Source organism: Macaca fascicularis, chromosome 20 (genome assembly GCF_037993035.2).
Source record: "Macaca fascicularis isolate 582-1 chromosome 20, T2T-MFA8v1.1".
In the NCBI taxonomy this organism is placed as follows: domain Eukaryota; kingdom Metazoa; phylum Chordata; class Mammalia; order Primates; family Cercopithecidae; genus Macaca; species Macaca fascicularis.
Window position 1 is genome coordinate 4221454 of NC_088394.1, and position 16041 is coordinate 4237494.

General features: G+C 47.4%; 1 protein-coding gene across 16 annotated transcripts in view; it reads left to right on the forward strand.

Annotated features, from left to right (window-relative positions):
• Positions 1-16041, forward strand: part of NAA60 (N-alpha-acetyltransferase 60, NatF catalytic subunit) — a 41389-nt gene that overhangs the window by 3049 nt on the left and 22299 nt on the right. For 6 of the 16 annotated variants that reach the window (XR_012429672.1, XR_012429677.1, XR_012429671.1 and 3 more), the window contains exons 2-3: positions 753-891; positions 1741-1810. The gene's annotated coding sequence lies outside the window, so the exon portion shown is untranslated. Of the gene's footprint in view, positions 1-752; positions 892-1740; positions 1811-9545; positions 9716-16041 lie in introns of those variants that run through there. The other 10 variants (XR_012429674.1, XR_012429679.1, XR_012429673.1 and 7 more) reach the window with 2 other exon arrangements.

A 16041-nucleotide genomic window follows, 5' to 3' on the forward strand; every position in this document is an offset into this window, starting at 1 on the left:
AGTGATTCTCATGCCTCATCTACCAGAGTAGCTGGGATGACAGGCGCATGCCACCACACCCATTTAATTTTTGTATTTTTCGTAGAGATGTGGTTTCCCCATGTTGGCCAGGCTGGTCTGAAACTCCTGGCCTCAAGTGATTTGCCCACATCAGCCTCCCAAAGTGCTGGGATTATAGGTATGAGCCACCACACCTGGTCTACTCACTGCAACCTCCATCTCCTGGGTTCAAGCGATTCTTCTGGCTCAGCCTCCCGAGTAGCTGGTACTACAGGTGTGCGCCACCATGCCTGGCTAATTTTTGTATTTTTAGTAGAGGACAGCGTTTCCCCATATTGGCCAGGCTGGTCTCGAACTCCTGACCTCATGATCTGCCCACCTTGGCCTCTGAAAGTGCTGGGATCACAGGCGTGAGCCCCTGCCCCTGGTTACTTTTTCCCTAGTGATTTTTTTATGATGATGCAGCTATATATTGAAATGGAAAGGTACTCGTTTGGGGGAGTAAAATTGGTTATGAAACAAAAATAATAACAAAGTCGCTTTTGAAGACTATTAAAATGTTAGTGGTAGTTATATTTTTAATTTTTATGGGTACATGGTAGGTGTATATATTTATGTGGTACATGAAATGTTTTGATGCAGGCATGCAATGCGTAATCACTTCAAGGTAAATGGGGTATCTTCCCTGGCGATGTTTAACATGATTTCCAGAATGAATTGCTCACTATGTTTGGTGTGTTTTCCATTCCCAGGTGGTACTGCCTTTTAAGGTCTATTACCTAAACATAAATATGGCTCTGGTTCTTATGGCCTTTACTGTATCCTTCATGAGAAGTTGATACTGATCCGAAATTGACACAGAGCCTTCTCACCTACACCAAGGGAGTCTAGGTAAGCAAGATTATCTTTATCCCAAATTCAGCAAGAGGTTTTCTTATTGGTGTTCAGAATGCTTGATTGAGCAGTTAGAAAACTGTTGCTACCTAGTCTCCAGTCTTATCAAGGAAACAATGGCTGCAACTCATGCCTGCAAGAACAAGAGGCTCACACAGTTTTGAAATTAGTGCAACTTCTAGCTGGATGGGAATCTTTTTAGTTTCATTTAGCCTTGACTTGAAACTAATAGGAGTCTTAAAATGAGAAAAAGGCTCAGGCTCTAAATGTACCTTTGACATGTTAATTCTGTTACCAAAAACTGGCTTTGCTCTGTATTAACTCCAGCAGAATTGTTTTTCAGTCACTGAGGCCAGAGGTGCTTCCAGAGAAATGTTCCTCACCTACTGATCCTGAATAATTATTGTTACTAGAAGCTGCAACCAAAGACTCCTGGAGGGTAGTAAGAGGTACAGAGAATGCAGGTTAGATACAGTGAGGACAGAGAAGAAATAATAGGTTGGAGGCTGGGTGTGGTCACTCACACCTATAATTCCAGCTACTCTAGAGGCTGAAGCAAGAGAATCACTTGAGTCCAGGAGTTCAAGGCTGCAGTGAGCTAGCATTGTGCCACTGCACTCCAGCTTGGATGACAGAGCAAGACTTTGTCAAAAAAAAAAAAAAAAAAAAGATGGGTTGCTTTGTAGTTTAGAGAACTACCTGTTTAGATAGTTATTATTTCCCCAAAAGGGCCCATCAGATTGAAATTCTGAGATCCAGGGTTTGTCTGACACTCACTAGCCTATGAGTTGTAGAGATGGGATGGCCAGGAGTGAAGTGATGGCCTTGTGTCTTTCTCCCCTGCAGCATACAGAACGGCTGTACCTGGAAGAAGGAAGTGCGGAGCCAGCCTGAGTTGGGAGTAGAGCTCCAGAGAGTGAGTCAAAGCCCTCTGTGTCCTGCTATGAATGATGCCCTCATAGTCAGAGGAAGCCTACTTAAGTGAAATCTATTTTTGACTTGTCAAGTTTAAATATTTTCTTAATTTTTAGTACTGAACAATAGAAGGCATCTAGTGAAACAAATGCTTTCACTTTCTTGCTAGGAGGGTAAATGAGTATATTCTTGCATTACGTACACAAGGATACAGTACAAGTATGCTAGCCTCTCTCAACTATAAACAAGTAAACAAGATTTGGTTTAAGCATCAGTCTCTTGTGAGTCCGACTGGTAAGCCCAGTCTCAGGGCACATTGACAATGTTAGTGGAGAACGAGACTCTCCCAGTGTGCTGCCCTGACCCCCCCGAGATTGGTCTGTGTAGCCATGTGGTGGTCATCCTGTACCACTTCTGGTTTGGTTCTAATCAAAGGAAGCAGTATCATCTTTAGTGATCCATCTTATACACTTGCATCATTTTGTACCAAAGGAGAATTTCTTTTGTTAAAAATTTATTTTTCATTATCTACTCATAAAGAAGGAACCAAAGGGCTGGGCGCAGTGGCTCATGCCTGTAATCCCAGCACTTTTAGGAGGTGAGGCAGGCAGATCACTTGAGGTCAGGAGTTCGAGACCAGCCTGCCCAACATGTTGAAACCCCATCTCTACTAAAAAACACAAAAATTTAACCAGGCGTGGTGGTGCCTGACTGTAGTCCCAGCTACTCGGGAGGCTAAGGCAGAAGAATTGCTTGAACCCAGGAGGTGGAGGTTGCAGTGAGCCAAGATCATGCCACTGCACTCCAGCCTGGGTGACAGAGTGAGACTCCATCTGATATGGTTTGGCTGTGTCCACACCCAGATCTCACCTTGAATTCCCATGTGTTATGGGAGGGACCTGGTGGGAGGTAATTGAACCATGGGGCAGGTCTTACCCGTGCTGTTCTTGTGATAGTGAATAAGTCTCACGAGATCCATTGGTTTTTAAAAAGGGGAGTTTCCCTGCACAAGCTCTCTTTTGTCTGCCACCATGTGAGACGTGCCTTTTACCTTCCACCATAATTGTGAGGCCTCCTCAGCCACGTGGAACTGTTAAGTCCATTAAACCTTTTTTTTGGTAAATTGCCCAGTGTCAGGTATGTCTTTGTCAGCAGTGTGAAAATGGACTAGTACATCATCTCAAAAAAAAAAAAAAAAAAAAAAAGGAAACAAGAATTTATTTGGAAGCAAAATATTTGGCATCCAGGGTTTTGATCCATGCATACATTAATAAACCCTTCAGAACCATGAGTTGGGATAATTCATGTCCCTCATGTCAGTCTCATGGAACTTTGCACTTTTCTGGGAGTGCTCCCAGGGTGGTCTCGAGGCCTCTCAGGCAGAGCAGAGGCTGGTCAGCGAGCGACAGGGCTTGCCATAAAGTGGTTTGTTCATCATTTGTTTCTAGGACCCTGGGAAAAATGTTTTCAGGGTCTGCCTGAAAAGGCTGCTTTTGGAAACTCGTGGATTTCTTCCTGGGTGAATCAGGAAAGTTGTGATCCTGCCGGGTGCGGTGGCTCATGCCTGTAATCCCAGCACTTTGGGAGGCCGAGGCGGGCGGATCATGAGGTCAGGAGATGGAGACCATCCTGGCTAACATGGTGAAACCCTGTCTCTACTAAAAATACAAACAATTAGCTGGGCGTGGTGGTGAGCGCCTGCAGTCCCAGCTACTCGGGAGGCTGAGGCAGGAGAATGGCATGAACCCGGGAGGCGGAGCTTGCAGTGAACCAGGATTGCGCCACTGCACTCCAGCCTGGGCAACGGAGCGAGACTCCATATCAAAAAAAAATAAAAAGAAGAAGAAAAGTTGTGATCCAAGGGAAAGCATACGGGTTTTAATGATGAACCAGTTTGCTCCTTTGTTTCCTGGCTTTCATTCTTCATGGCATGTGCTCAGGGCGGCCACTGGAGAGAGGCATCATTCTGTATGGTACAGAGGCCTTGGGTGGGTGTTTCATCATCTGTAAAATGAGGACAACAATACTGAACTTTAGCGCCATTGTAAATCAGAATATACAGTACAAGCATTGTAAGGTAGAAGTAAATTAGAACATACAGGAGGGATTATAACTCAGTGTTTAGCGTATAGCAGACACTTAGTAAATAATGCATTAACTCTGTTCCATTCTAGAAGCTGCATTGTTGTTTGTACAAAACACCTCTCTTGCAGTGCTTATCATATGTCTTGTAATCACATAATTCCTCAAAGGCAGGATGTTGTGTAATCATATATTTCCTTGGTCACCATTTGTACCCAGAATGGGGAACGAAGAAATGAAAAGAATCCAGTATCTAAGCTCAGCCTCCATTTCACTTGCACTTGCCTTTTATTTATGAAAATACAGTACTTGTCAGTGTAAATAATCTCTCTGAATGGATACCAGGAAAATGGTGAGATGAATTAGCTGGAGAACTTGGATACTGAGTTGGAGGGAGGGAAACTTATTTTTCACCAATGTATCCTTTTGTTCTGCTTTAAAATAATTTACCACAGGCATGCATTACTTATAAAAATGTTTAGTGTCAGAAAACCCCCCAAGTTAAACCAAAACCAAAATATGTTTAGATATATCTGTAACACTCATTATAAAAGATGACATATAAATGACTCAAAAATAGAAAAGGCGATCGAACTTACTGAGAAATGTGCATTAAAACAATGAGCTCTTTTTCACTTAGATTGCAGAAAGGTAAAGAATAATACCTGGCCAGGTGTGGTGGCTCATGCCTGTAATCCTAGCACTTTGGGAGGCCAAGGTGAGTAGATCATCTGAGCTCAGGAGTTGGAGACCAGCCTGGGCAGCATGGCAAAACCTTGTCTCTACAAAAAAATACAAAAACTAGTGAGGCTTGGTGGCAGGCACCCGTAGTCCCAGCTACTCAGGCGGCTAAGGCAGCCGAATCACTTGAGCCTAGGAGGCAAAAATTGCAATGAGCTGAGACCACGCCACTTCACTCCAACCTGGGGGACAGAGCAAGACCCTGTCTCAAAAAAAAAAGAATACTTGGCTGAACATGGTGCCTTATACCAGTAATCCCAGAATCCCAGCACTTTGGGAGGTGAGGTGATCAGATCACTTGCACCAGGAGTTCGAGACCAGCCTGGGCAACATAGTGAGACTGTGTCTCTAGAAAAAAATAAAAAATTAGCCGGGTGTGGTGGTGCATACCTGTAGTCCCAGCTACTGGGGAGGCTGAGGTGGCAGGATCACTTGAGACCGGGAGGTTGACGCTGCAGTGAGCCGTGATCACGCCACTGCACTTCAACTTGGATGACAGAGTGAGACCTTGTCTCCAAAAAATTAAAAAAGACTAATCCCCTATGTTGGTGCGGCTGTGGGCCATTTGCCCTGCTGTAGTGGGTGTAGAGTCTTCACACTCTTGGCATGAGAATAAATTGGTAAAACGTTCTGGCAGGCAGTCTAGAGTTTGTTTCCAAAGTTAAATGTGGTTAATTAAAAATAATTTTACTTGTGCCTGTAATCTTAGCACTTTGGGAGGCTGAGGTGGGCAGACTGCCTGAGCTCAGGCGTTCGAGACCAGCCCGGGTAACATGGTGAAACCCTGTCTCTACTAAAAATACAAAAAATTAACCGGGCCTGGTGGCAGGCGCCTGTAATCCCAGCTACTCGGGAGGCTGAGGCACGAGAATCACTTGAGCCCAGGAGGCAGAAGTGGCAGTGAGCCGAGATCGTGTCACTGCACTCCAGCCTGGGGGGCAGAGCAAGACCCTGTCTCAAAAAAAAAAAAAAAAAAGAATGCTTGGTTGAGCATGGTGGCTCACACCAGTAATCCCAGCACTTTGGGAGGTGAAGTGATCAGATCACTTGCACCAGGAGTTTGAGACCAGCGTGGGCAACATAGTGAGACTCTGTCTCTACAAAAAATAAAAAATTAGCCAGGTATGGTGGTGTGTGCCTGTAATCCCAGCTACTGGGGAGGCTGAGGTGGCAGGATCACTTGAGACCAGGAGGTCAACGCTGCAGTGAGCCGTGATCATGTCACTGCACTCCAACTTGGGTGATAGAGTGAGACCTTGTCTCCAAAAAATTTAAAAAGACTAATCCCCTATGTTGGTGCGGCTGTGGGCCATTTGCCCTGCTATAGTGGGTGTAGAGTCTTCACACTCTTGGTATGAGAATAAATTGGTAAAACATTCTGGCAGGCAGTCTAGGGTTTGTTTCCAAAGTTAAATGTGGTTAATTAAAAATAATTTTACTCATGCCTGTAATCTTAGCACTTTGGGAGGCTGAGGTGGGCAGATTGCCTGAGCTCAGGCGTTCGAGACCAGCCTGCGCAACATGATGAAACCCTGTCTCTACTAAAAATACAAAAAATTAGCTGGGCATGGTGGCATGCACCTGTAGTCACAGCTACTGGGTAGGCTGGGGCAAGAGAATCGCTTGAATCTGGGAGGCATAGGCTGCATTGAGCCAAGATCCACTGCACTCCATCCTGGGCAACAGAGCGAGACTCTGTCTCCAATAATGAAATAATAACAATGCAAAAACAATTTTTTTGAGACAGAATTTTTCTCTTGTTTCCCAGGCTGGAGTGCAATGGCATGATCTCAGCTCACCACAATCTCCATCTTCTGAGTTCAAATGATTCTTCTGCCTCAGTCTCCCAGGTAGCTGGGATTACAGGCTCACACTACCACGCCTGGCTAATTTTGTATTTTTAGTAGAGACGGGGTTTCTCCATGTTGGTCAGGCTGGTCTTGAACTCCCAACCTCAGGTGATCCGCCTGCCTCAGCCTCCCAAAGTGCTGGGATTACAGGTGTGAGCCACTGCACCCAGCCAATAATAATTTGAACCAACATTCTAGGAATTTTCCCTAAGGAAATAATCAGAACATATAAATATTTGTGTACAAGATTGTAAATTGCAGTATTGTTTTTGACCTGAATGTGTAGGTTTCAGTGGGGAAACCTGGTCCTCTCCTCCTGCTCCAACCCCAGTCCATCTGCTTACTACCTTTCCTAAATAGAGCTTGAGTAGGGCCATTGGTGGTCAGGATCCAGAACAGGGTATGGGTTTGGGGGAGGTGGTGGTTGGAATCACCTGGGGTTGGATACTGGATTTAGTTCCTCTGTGGGTAAATGAGAGCCTGGGGATTGTGGGGAAGAGGCCTAGGGTGAAAATTAAAATGCCTTAATTTCAGGAGCAGTCTTGGCCTCGGAGATTCATGGGACTTCAGAGAGGAAGGGTAGAAGCTGACCATGTAGATGGTAGGTTGCTGCTCTCCCTGGGCCAGAGGAGCCTGCTTGCCTCCCTGTCTCCAAGGCTGAAAGAGGGTTGTGCAGCTGAGGATGTAGGAATTGAGGATACAGTTGAGTGCCACAGCCTGGCAGCCTGGTATGTGGCTGTACTACAGGAGTCTGCTGGCTTCCCACCACTGGGAGTGCCTTTAGGTGTCTCTGCTAGACCCATGGCCAGAGGGTGAAAGGAGGCATGAGTAAGTAGGCAAGAGAAAAGCGATAATATGCTGAAAGAGGCCTTAGAGCCAGAGGGAGAAGGAGCAGACAGACTCTCATAAATAGGGGGTTCTGGTGAAACAACTTCTGCAAGAGATTCAATTATAGCAAAACTTTCTGGAACCAAAAAGCTTAAAAAAAAAAAAAAAAAAGAAACTCAGAAGTTTAATAGATAAACTGAAGGAGAGAATGGTCAGCACAAATGGAGTAGCCTGTTAGATCGAGTGGAAGAAACACTCAAACATAGCAAAAAGAGAAAGGAGAGAGAGAGAGGAACCAGGAAAGCAAAGAGATGGAGGACCAATCGGCCCTAAAGTCAGTGGTGATCAGCCCATTCCTGAGCCATCCCTGTGACCCGTAGATGCCCCTCTGCTTGACTTGCTTAGGCAGGGGTCCTCTGAACTCATCACTGAGCCAAGGGAGAATGGGATGACCTTAATGGGTTAGAACACTTAGGGAACACACTGGAACAAGGGGTAGAGTCGGTGCTACAAACACACAGAGAAAGGGTGGAATTTTTTTAGGGTACAAATACCCTTGAATATCTCCTGTAGTAACACATGGTGCCTAACTGAATGAACTGTTGTGAAGATAAAGAGATCTTACATAACATGTTTAACACAATGCCTCACACATAAGCTGTGGAGAAATAGTTATTTTCTCATTTGTGTTTTAAAAGAGTATTTTTTTCTTTTCTGAGACAGAGCGTCGCTCTGTCACCCAGGCTGGAGTGCATTGGTGCATCTCGGCTCACTGCAACCTCAGCCTCGTGGATTCAAGCCATTCTCATGTCTCAGACTCCCGAATAGCTAGGATTACAGGCATGTACCACCATGCTCAGCTAATTTTTATTTTATTTTATTTTATTATTTTTAGTAGAGACAGGGTTTCACCATGTTGGCCACGCTGGTCTGCTGGTCTCGAACTCTTGACCTCAAGTGATCCACCCACGTCAGCCTCCCAAAGTGCTGGGATTACAGGCGTGAGCCACTGCGCCCGGCACCGAGTGTTTGGTTTTTTTGTTTTGTTTTGTTTTGTTTTGAGATGGAGTCTTGCTCTGTCCCAGGCTGGAGTGCAGTGGCGCGATCTTGGCTCACTGCAACCTCCATCTCCTGAGTTCAAGCGATTCCCCCACCTCAGCCTCTGGAGTAGCTGGGATTACAGGCACGCACCACCATGCACAGCTAATTTTTGTATTTTTAGTAGCGACGGGGTTTCACCGTGTTGGCCAGGATGGTCTTGATCTCTTGACCTCATGATCCACCCGCCTTGGCCTCCCAAAGTGCTGGGATTACAGGCTTGAGCCACGATGCCCAGCCAAGACTCCAATCTTATAACCAGTTATCTTCAAATTGGATTCTGGAAGGCTTGGAGTTGAAATATACAGCCCAGGCTGGTCGTGGTGGCTCACGTCAGTAATCCCAGTATTTTAGGAGGCCCAGGCGGGCACAACACTTGAGGCAAGGGGTTCAAGACCAGCCTGGGCAACATAATGACATTCCCATCCCTACAAAAAAAAAAACAAAACTTTTTTAATTAGCCAGGCATGATGGTTCACACCTGTAGTCTCAGCTACTTAGGAGACTAAGGTGGAGGCCAGGAGTTCAAGGTTGCAGTGAGCTGAGATTGCGCCCCAGCCTGGGAGACAGAGCGAGACCCTGTCTCATCAACAAAAACTTTGCGTTAGATCTTGCATTATAGAACCCCTCTGCAACCGGAGAGCAGCTGAGGTTGCCTGTTTTACGCAGGGACAGCCCTAAACTGCCTTCCGTCAGAATCGGACGGCTGAGATGTCAGTGTCGTCGCGGGGTGGTGCTGCCCGCTGGTCCAGGGTGGTCGGCCGGGAGCCAGCCTCGTGCACCTGCTTTCGGTTTGCCAGGCGCGGCGCTGCAGGCCCTCGCAAGCTTCGGATGCGCCTGCCAGGGCCTGTGCTGGGGGTCACTCGGAAGCCGCGTGACCCCGGCCCGGAAAACGCGCCACCGGCGTCCGCACACGTTAGGCCGATGGACCCAGGGGTCTGGCCGGCCATGTCTCGGCGACCCCCCGGAGCGCGGGACAGGGAAGGAGCCGGCCCTCGCCAGTGCCCCGCAGACGGCATCCTGGGGCTGGCTTCGCACGGGGCCTGCCCGCTCCCAAGATGGCGGCGGCGGCGGCCTCACGGGGCGGGGCCACGTGGGGGCGGTGGCCAATGGGCTTCCGGGGCTGCGCTGCCGGCCGGGAGCGGGAGGCGGAAGTGCCGCGGGCTGCAGCCTGCATCCCGGCTGCGGCCCCTGCCGGTTACATAACTCGTTGCGGGCTCCGCGCGGCCCCACTTCCCGGCTCTCTGCGCCTCCAGGATGCGCTGAGCCCTACGAAACCCTCAGCGGCCGCCGGCTCCCCCCACGAGGTGAGGTGGCGGGGGTCGGCCGTCGGGGCTCGGACCTGCGGCGGGGCGCCGAAGGGGGCGGGGTAGGCGGGGAGGCCGCGCTGGGGTCAAGGGGGCCAGCGTCCCCCGGGAACGAGCGCGCCCACACCGTCGGCGCACAGCCCGCCCGGGAGCCGGTTTCGAGGACGGCGGCGGGGAGTGGACGCTGGCCAGGGACGAGGGGTGAGGAGGTCGCGGCTCTCAATGCTGGGTGGGAGACGGGCCTTCTGCCTGGGGGTTGCGTCAGTGCCGGACCCCGAGACGAGTGGTCGTGACAATTTGCAACTAGAGGGTGGCCCTCATGGGTACCCTGTGGGGTCTCGCGCGAGGTGAAGAGCCAGGCCATTTCAGTCGGTCAGCGATTTGCGCCTTCGACCCGCTCCCGCCTGGCCTGATCCGGGCCTGTTTTGGTACTTGTTGCACCGATTGGAGTTATTTGCGACTTGTTTGCCCTCCTCTGAACTCCTGAAAGCCAGGGGCTCCGTCTAGGTCTCCCCCTAGTCTTACTCTCCCAGCTTTCTGTGTTCAAATTCTTTACGTTCCTGGCCTTTTACAGACCGGCCCTATAGAATCCACACCCCGGTGTCCGACTTTCTTCCCCAGATTGGGTACTTCCCAGGGTGTAGAGGGAATCTGTAGCTTTTGTGGTTTGTCCTGCTGGAAAAATCTGGGGGGAAGTGGTGGGCCTTCTCTGGACGACCACCCCACAAATCTGTGTGCCCAAGCGGAGACAGGACCCAGGGTCTGGACATCAGGCAAGGGGTACTCTGCAGTAAACGTGGACATTGCCCGTTTTGTGGGTGTGTTTTTACTCTGCCAAGTCGTTGAGCCGTACACTTTTGTGTCACTGATTTGTCTTGAAAGAAAAGGTTAACAGCCCAGCAGAGTAGTTTGCTTTGGTATCTGGTAGGTATCCGGTAGTTAATCCGAGTGCCAGAACCAGAGAGAACATTGCCGTTTACAGATGTTTGCCTTTTACCAGGTCACTGAAGGCATAAAACCCCTAGTTAATGCTTAACTGAGTGCACCATGAAAGTCATGTGACTCCAAAGGTCATCTCTAGAAATGCGGCAGTCCGTGTAGCCCTGTGATGTAGAAATTCTGATATATGGGTCAGTGTTCACAGGCAGGGAGTGGGGGGGGTCTTCAACATCATTGAATTAAAAAGGATCTGATGCAAAAACAAATAAATACACACATATCAGTGAACTGCTTTAAGCTCGGTTAGAGAAGATGACCTTAAAGACCAGAAGAAACTCAAGGGAGACTGCAATGTGAGTCCCAGTTATCTTTCCAAACACACAGGTTCATCACAGCATTGAAGGCTGGTCTTCATCTCCCTTCTTGTAGGATTTTCTACAGTAATGTGCAGAGTTGCCCTTGGAGAATGGGGCAGGCATGATTGGGCTGTGTTTTGCTGGAGTTTCATCTCACTGAGCTTGCAGACGCACTGGGTTTCTGTGACAATGGTTTAAACTGAAAGTAGCAAAGTCAAGGCATGGTCTGGTGTCAGCAGGCCAGAATAAAACACACAGACAACTTTTTACAAGGTCTGTGTACGTCCTATCTTTAGCCTCTCCTGGTTGTAACTTGAAGTGACTTTGTCGCCCTGTTTGTTTTGACCAGGCCCACTCTGGGACAGTATGGAGAGTATCTTTAGATGTGACTTGTCTGGGTTGCTTAGCAACGGCATGCTTCTGACTAGAATGGAAGAAAGTTCCTGGGCGTGAGGAGATTTAAGGGATAAAAGATACACCTAAAAGGAGACCAGGAGGGGTCGTGCCCTGTCATTGCTAACTGGGTGCTTGTAACTGGAGACTGGGTGTACCTGTTAGCAGCGGTGGTTAGACCAGGTGGACACAGAATCCAGAATGGTCGCATTGCAGCCACGGGGAACCGACAGATGCAGAAAACAGTCTTCTCTGAGTTAGGGCAGTGCATGGCTTTGCTTGCTTCCCTGCCCTCTGAGTTAGGGCAATGCATGGCCTTGCTCTGCTGAAATAGCCCGGAAGTCCCTTGTGCTTGGTGACAGCTCTCACCTGAATAGAAAGCTGGCTGCTTATCAGACACTGTTTCCTTAAATGGCAGCTCCTCCACATCTGCGTCATCTCCATTATCTCCCCTATCCATCTCTTTGTGGAAGGAATCCACAAAGCCCTCATGGCTTTTTGTTTGTTTTTGTGTTTTGTTGTTGTTGTTTGGAGACAGATTATCATTCCAGCCCAGGCTGGAATGCAGTGGCGCAATCTTGGCTACTGCAACCTCCACCTCCCGAGCTCAAGCGATTCTCCTGCCTCAGCCTCCTGAGTAGCTGGGATTGCAGGCATATGCCACCACACCTAGCTAATTTTTTTGTATTTTTGGTGGAGACGGGGTTTTGCCATGTTGGCCAGGCTGGTCTTGAACTCCTGACCTCAGGTGATCCGCTGCCTCAACCTCCCAAAGTTCTGGGATTACAGGCGTGAGAGCCACCGCATCCAGCCTGCCCTCATGGCTTTTACACCTCTTTTCCTGGTTTGCAGAAAGCAAGGCTGGGGTGTGGACCCTGCATCGAAGCAGGTTCTGCTTGTGTCCATGTGAAGTGCTTTCAAGTAAAATGCTGATCTGCAAAAAGATGCTGGAAGTCCTGGGTCTCTTTCTGGCTAAATTTAAATGCCGAATTTGATTCAGCAGATAGTTGTGAGTGCCTTGAAGTGCAAAGAATGATCCAGGGTCAGGACTCCTTCCCTACATATCATTATTTTGATATGTATGTATGTACATATGTTTAGAGACGGAGTCTTGCTGTGTTGCCCAGGCTGGTCTCAAATTCCTGGCCTCAAGCCATCCTCCAACCTCAGCTTCCTTAGTCATTGGGGTTACAGGAGTGAGACAGTTTGCCAGGCTCTGTATCATTCTTTTTAGCATGACCTCTGATAGGAGGCTGGCAGGACAGTTCAGGGCTTATCTGAAGCCCACACATCTTACACTGCTGATTAAAGAGAGACGTGTGTTTGAAAACCAAACGGGCGTGTAATGGGATTAACATTCTGCTGTGAACACTAAGGCGTTTGCATAGTGCTTGTGGGAGTGATAGGAAGGGAGTCTGAACTGGGGTAGCCCGGGCATTCTGCAGGAAGTGGTTTGGGGTCGTTGTCAACAGTGAATGGTGCTTAATGGAGCCAGAGTGCCCCACTCCGGAGGTGGGCAGAGAGGTGCCAGTCACCCCAAAGTGGCCACAGGTCTAAGCTGAGATGGTCAGATAGAGGGAAGCAAACAAGGGCCACTCCCTAGTCCCCCCTTGTCAGTAACTTGGACGGGATTCTCAGCCAGGGAGAAGCCATCGCGAGGACTGGCTGTGAGTGCGACGGCTTAGAGATGTTCCAGTGTCTCTTCAAGTTATGAGTGAAATTATTATCCATTTTGCCCTAAAATGGACTCTTAAACCCCCATACACTTAGAATAGCATGTATTTTGTGCTTTGAAGCCAGAAATAAACATTCTAAACGCAGAATTAAAGTTGCAATGAAGAGGAGGTGGTTGTGGACAGACATGCAGAACAAATGTTTGAGAAATATTCCCTTTGCTTCCACAGAAAGACAAAGGTATTTTCTCATCTTTGACAAACCATGTTAAAAAAATATTCTTGGCCAGGTACAGGGGCTCAGTACTTTGGGAGGCCAAGTGGATGGATCACTTGAGCTCACAAGTTCGAGAGCAGCCTGGGCGACGTACCAAAACTCCATCTCTAAAAAAATACAGAAATCAACCAGGCGTGGTGGTGCACACCTGTCATCTCAGCTGCTTGGGAAGCTAAGGTGGGAGAATGGCTTGAACCCGGGAGGTGGAGGTTGCAGTGAGTTGAGATGGTGCCACTGCACTCCAGCCTGAGTGATAGAGCCAGACCTTATATACCCGCCCCAAAAAAAACCTTTCAGTGTTTTTTGTGGTGTAGTTATTGTTATTAAAAAGCAGACAGTGTTTCTCTTCTTTTGTTTAGTGTATTCCTGAAATAGGGTCGATTTGGCCAGCAAAGTATTGACATTGGGACCCATCTTGAAAATACCTACTGAAGAAAGCAATTTCATTTTATAAAATAGTAGATGGGTAATTTTCCCTTAGGTACCAAAAAGGGTTCTTTTCTGGAAAATGTTAATGCAACAATATTTCCCTCATTCCCTTGGCGTTCACGGGTGTTCTATTGAATGCTTTTCCAAACTTACTTCTTTCTAGAAGATAGCTCGTTCTGACTCCTGTTGTAAACTGTTCAGAGATTATTCTTTCTAGAGTCTGTTACATTCAGAATGTCTTGCTAGTCTGCCACTTGCTGCCCTTCTCTTTCTACTTAGTTTCAGATTACTTTGCATCTCCTGTGGCCTCCCATTTTTAACCTTTTCATTGATGTGTATACACACAGAAAAGTGCACTGCTTGACGAGTTGACATGGCGTGAACATAACCTGTACACCCCCAACACCAGAAGACACATGGGCCCCTTACTAGGCAAGCCCTTCTCCTATTAAGAAAGGCTTTTTCTTGTTGGAAGCACAAGAAACCACTAGTAGTAATTATACTAGGGATGGGGTGCATGCAGGATTCTGAATTTTTGCTTTGTGTTGCACATGAATTCTTACTTTACTATGAACATGGGTTACTTTGACAAATTTAAAGGCTTGAAAGGACTCCCCTTTCTCAAGAAAAGGAAAATGCATTTTTTATATATTTTTTTTGAAATGGTTGTCTTAAAATTTCTAAATATTTTTTAAAATTAGATTTTATATAGCCACGCAAATTGTTCTTCAGTGGTTACGTAGGAATACTTTAAAGTATTTTTGCAAGGCTGCTTGGCCTCCCTGTCCACAGCCTCCTCTTTGTTTCTTTGCGACTTTGACTCTGTGTTTAGAACATTTATTTCCAGGATGAGTGCATAAAATGCCATGTTACTCCAAGGCACAGAGTTTCAGAGTCAACGCTGAGTCTATTTTAGGGCAAAATGGGTAATTCTACTCATAATTTGAAAACACACTATTAAATACACAAGTTGTTGCTAACTAAAAACAGCCTGTGAGGTTATTTTAATATAAAATTGCAAGCTGAGCCTGGGCACAGTGGCTCACACCTATAATCCTAGCACTTTGGGAGGCCGAGGTGGGTGGATTTCTTGAACTCAGGAGTTGCAGACCAGCCTGGCCAACATGGTGAAACCCCGTCTCTACAAAAAATACAAAAATTACCCAGGTGTAGTAACTCAGTGTCTGTACTGTCAGCTACTTGGGGGGCTGAGGTAGGAGGATTACTTGAGCCCAGGAGGTGGAGGTTGCAGTGAGCCAAGATCATGCCACTGCACTCCAGCCTGAGCGACAGAGTGAGACCCTGTTTTTTTTTTTTTTGTAAATGCAAGCTGGCCCGGATGCGGTGGCTGAGACCTGTAATCCCAGCTACTTGGGAGGCTGAGGTGGGAGGATCCTTTGAGCCTAGAGTTGGAGACCAGCCTGGACAACATAGGGAGACCCAGTCTCTATTTAAAAAAAAAAAAAAAGAAATTCAACCTAGACTTGGTGGCATGTGCCTGTAATCCTAGCTCTTTGGGAGGCTGAGGTTGAAGGATCCCTTGAACCCTGAAGTTCAAGGGGCAACATAATGAGATCCTGTGTCTTAGAAAAAAAAATCCGTATGTATGTTCATAATTTTCACATACAACATCTTCACTTTTTTCTGATAATAAAAACAACCCAAGGTTATTGCAAAAAAAGATCCAATAATACAGAAACAAGTGATACAGAATGGAACCGTCTGCCGCAATTGCTGAGGCAGATTCAGGCAGAAATTTAGATTACTTTTATTTTATTTTATTTATTTTTCTTTTTTTTTGCGACAGAGTCTCACTCTGTCGCCCAGGCTGGAGTGCAGTGGTGAAGTCTCGGCTCACTGCAACCTCCATCTGGGTTCAAACGATTCTCCTGCCTCAGCCTCCCAAGTAGCTGGGATTACAGCCACCATGCCTGGCTAATTTTTGCATTTTTAGTAGAGATGGGGTTTTACCATGTTGGCCAGGCTAGTCTCGAACTCCTGACCTCAAGTGATCTGCTGGCCTCGGCCTCCCAGAGTGCTGGGATTACAGGCATGAGCCACCATGCCTGACTAATTTTTGTATTTTTTAGTAGAGATAGGGTTTCACCATGTTGGCCAGGCTGGTCTCAAACTCCTGAGCTCAAGTGATCCACCCACCTCAGCCTCCCAAAGTGCTGGGGTTACAGGCGTGAGCCACCACGCCCAGCTAGATTACTTTTTTTTTTTTTTTTTTTGAGACGGAGTCTCGCTCTGTCGCCC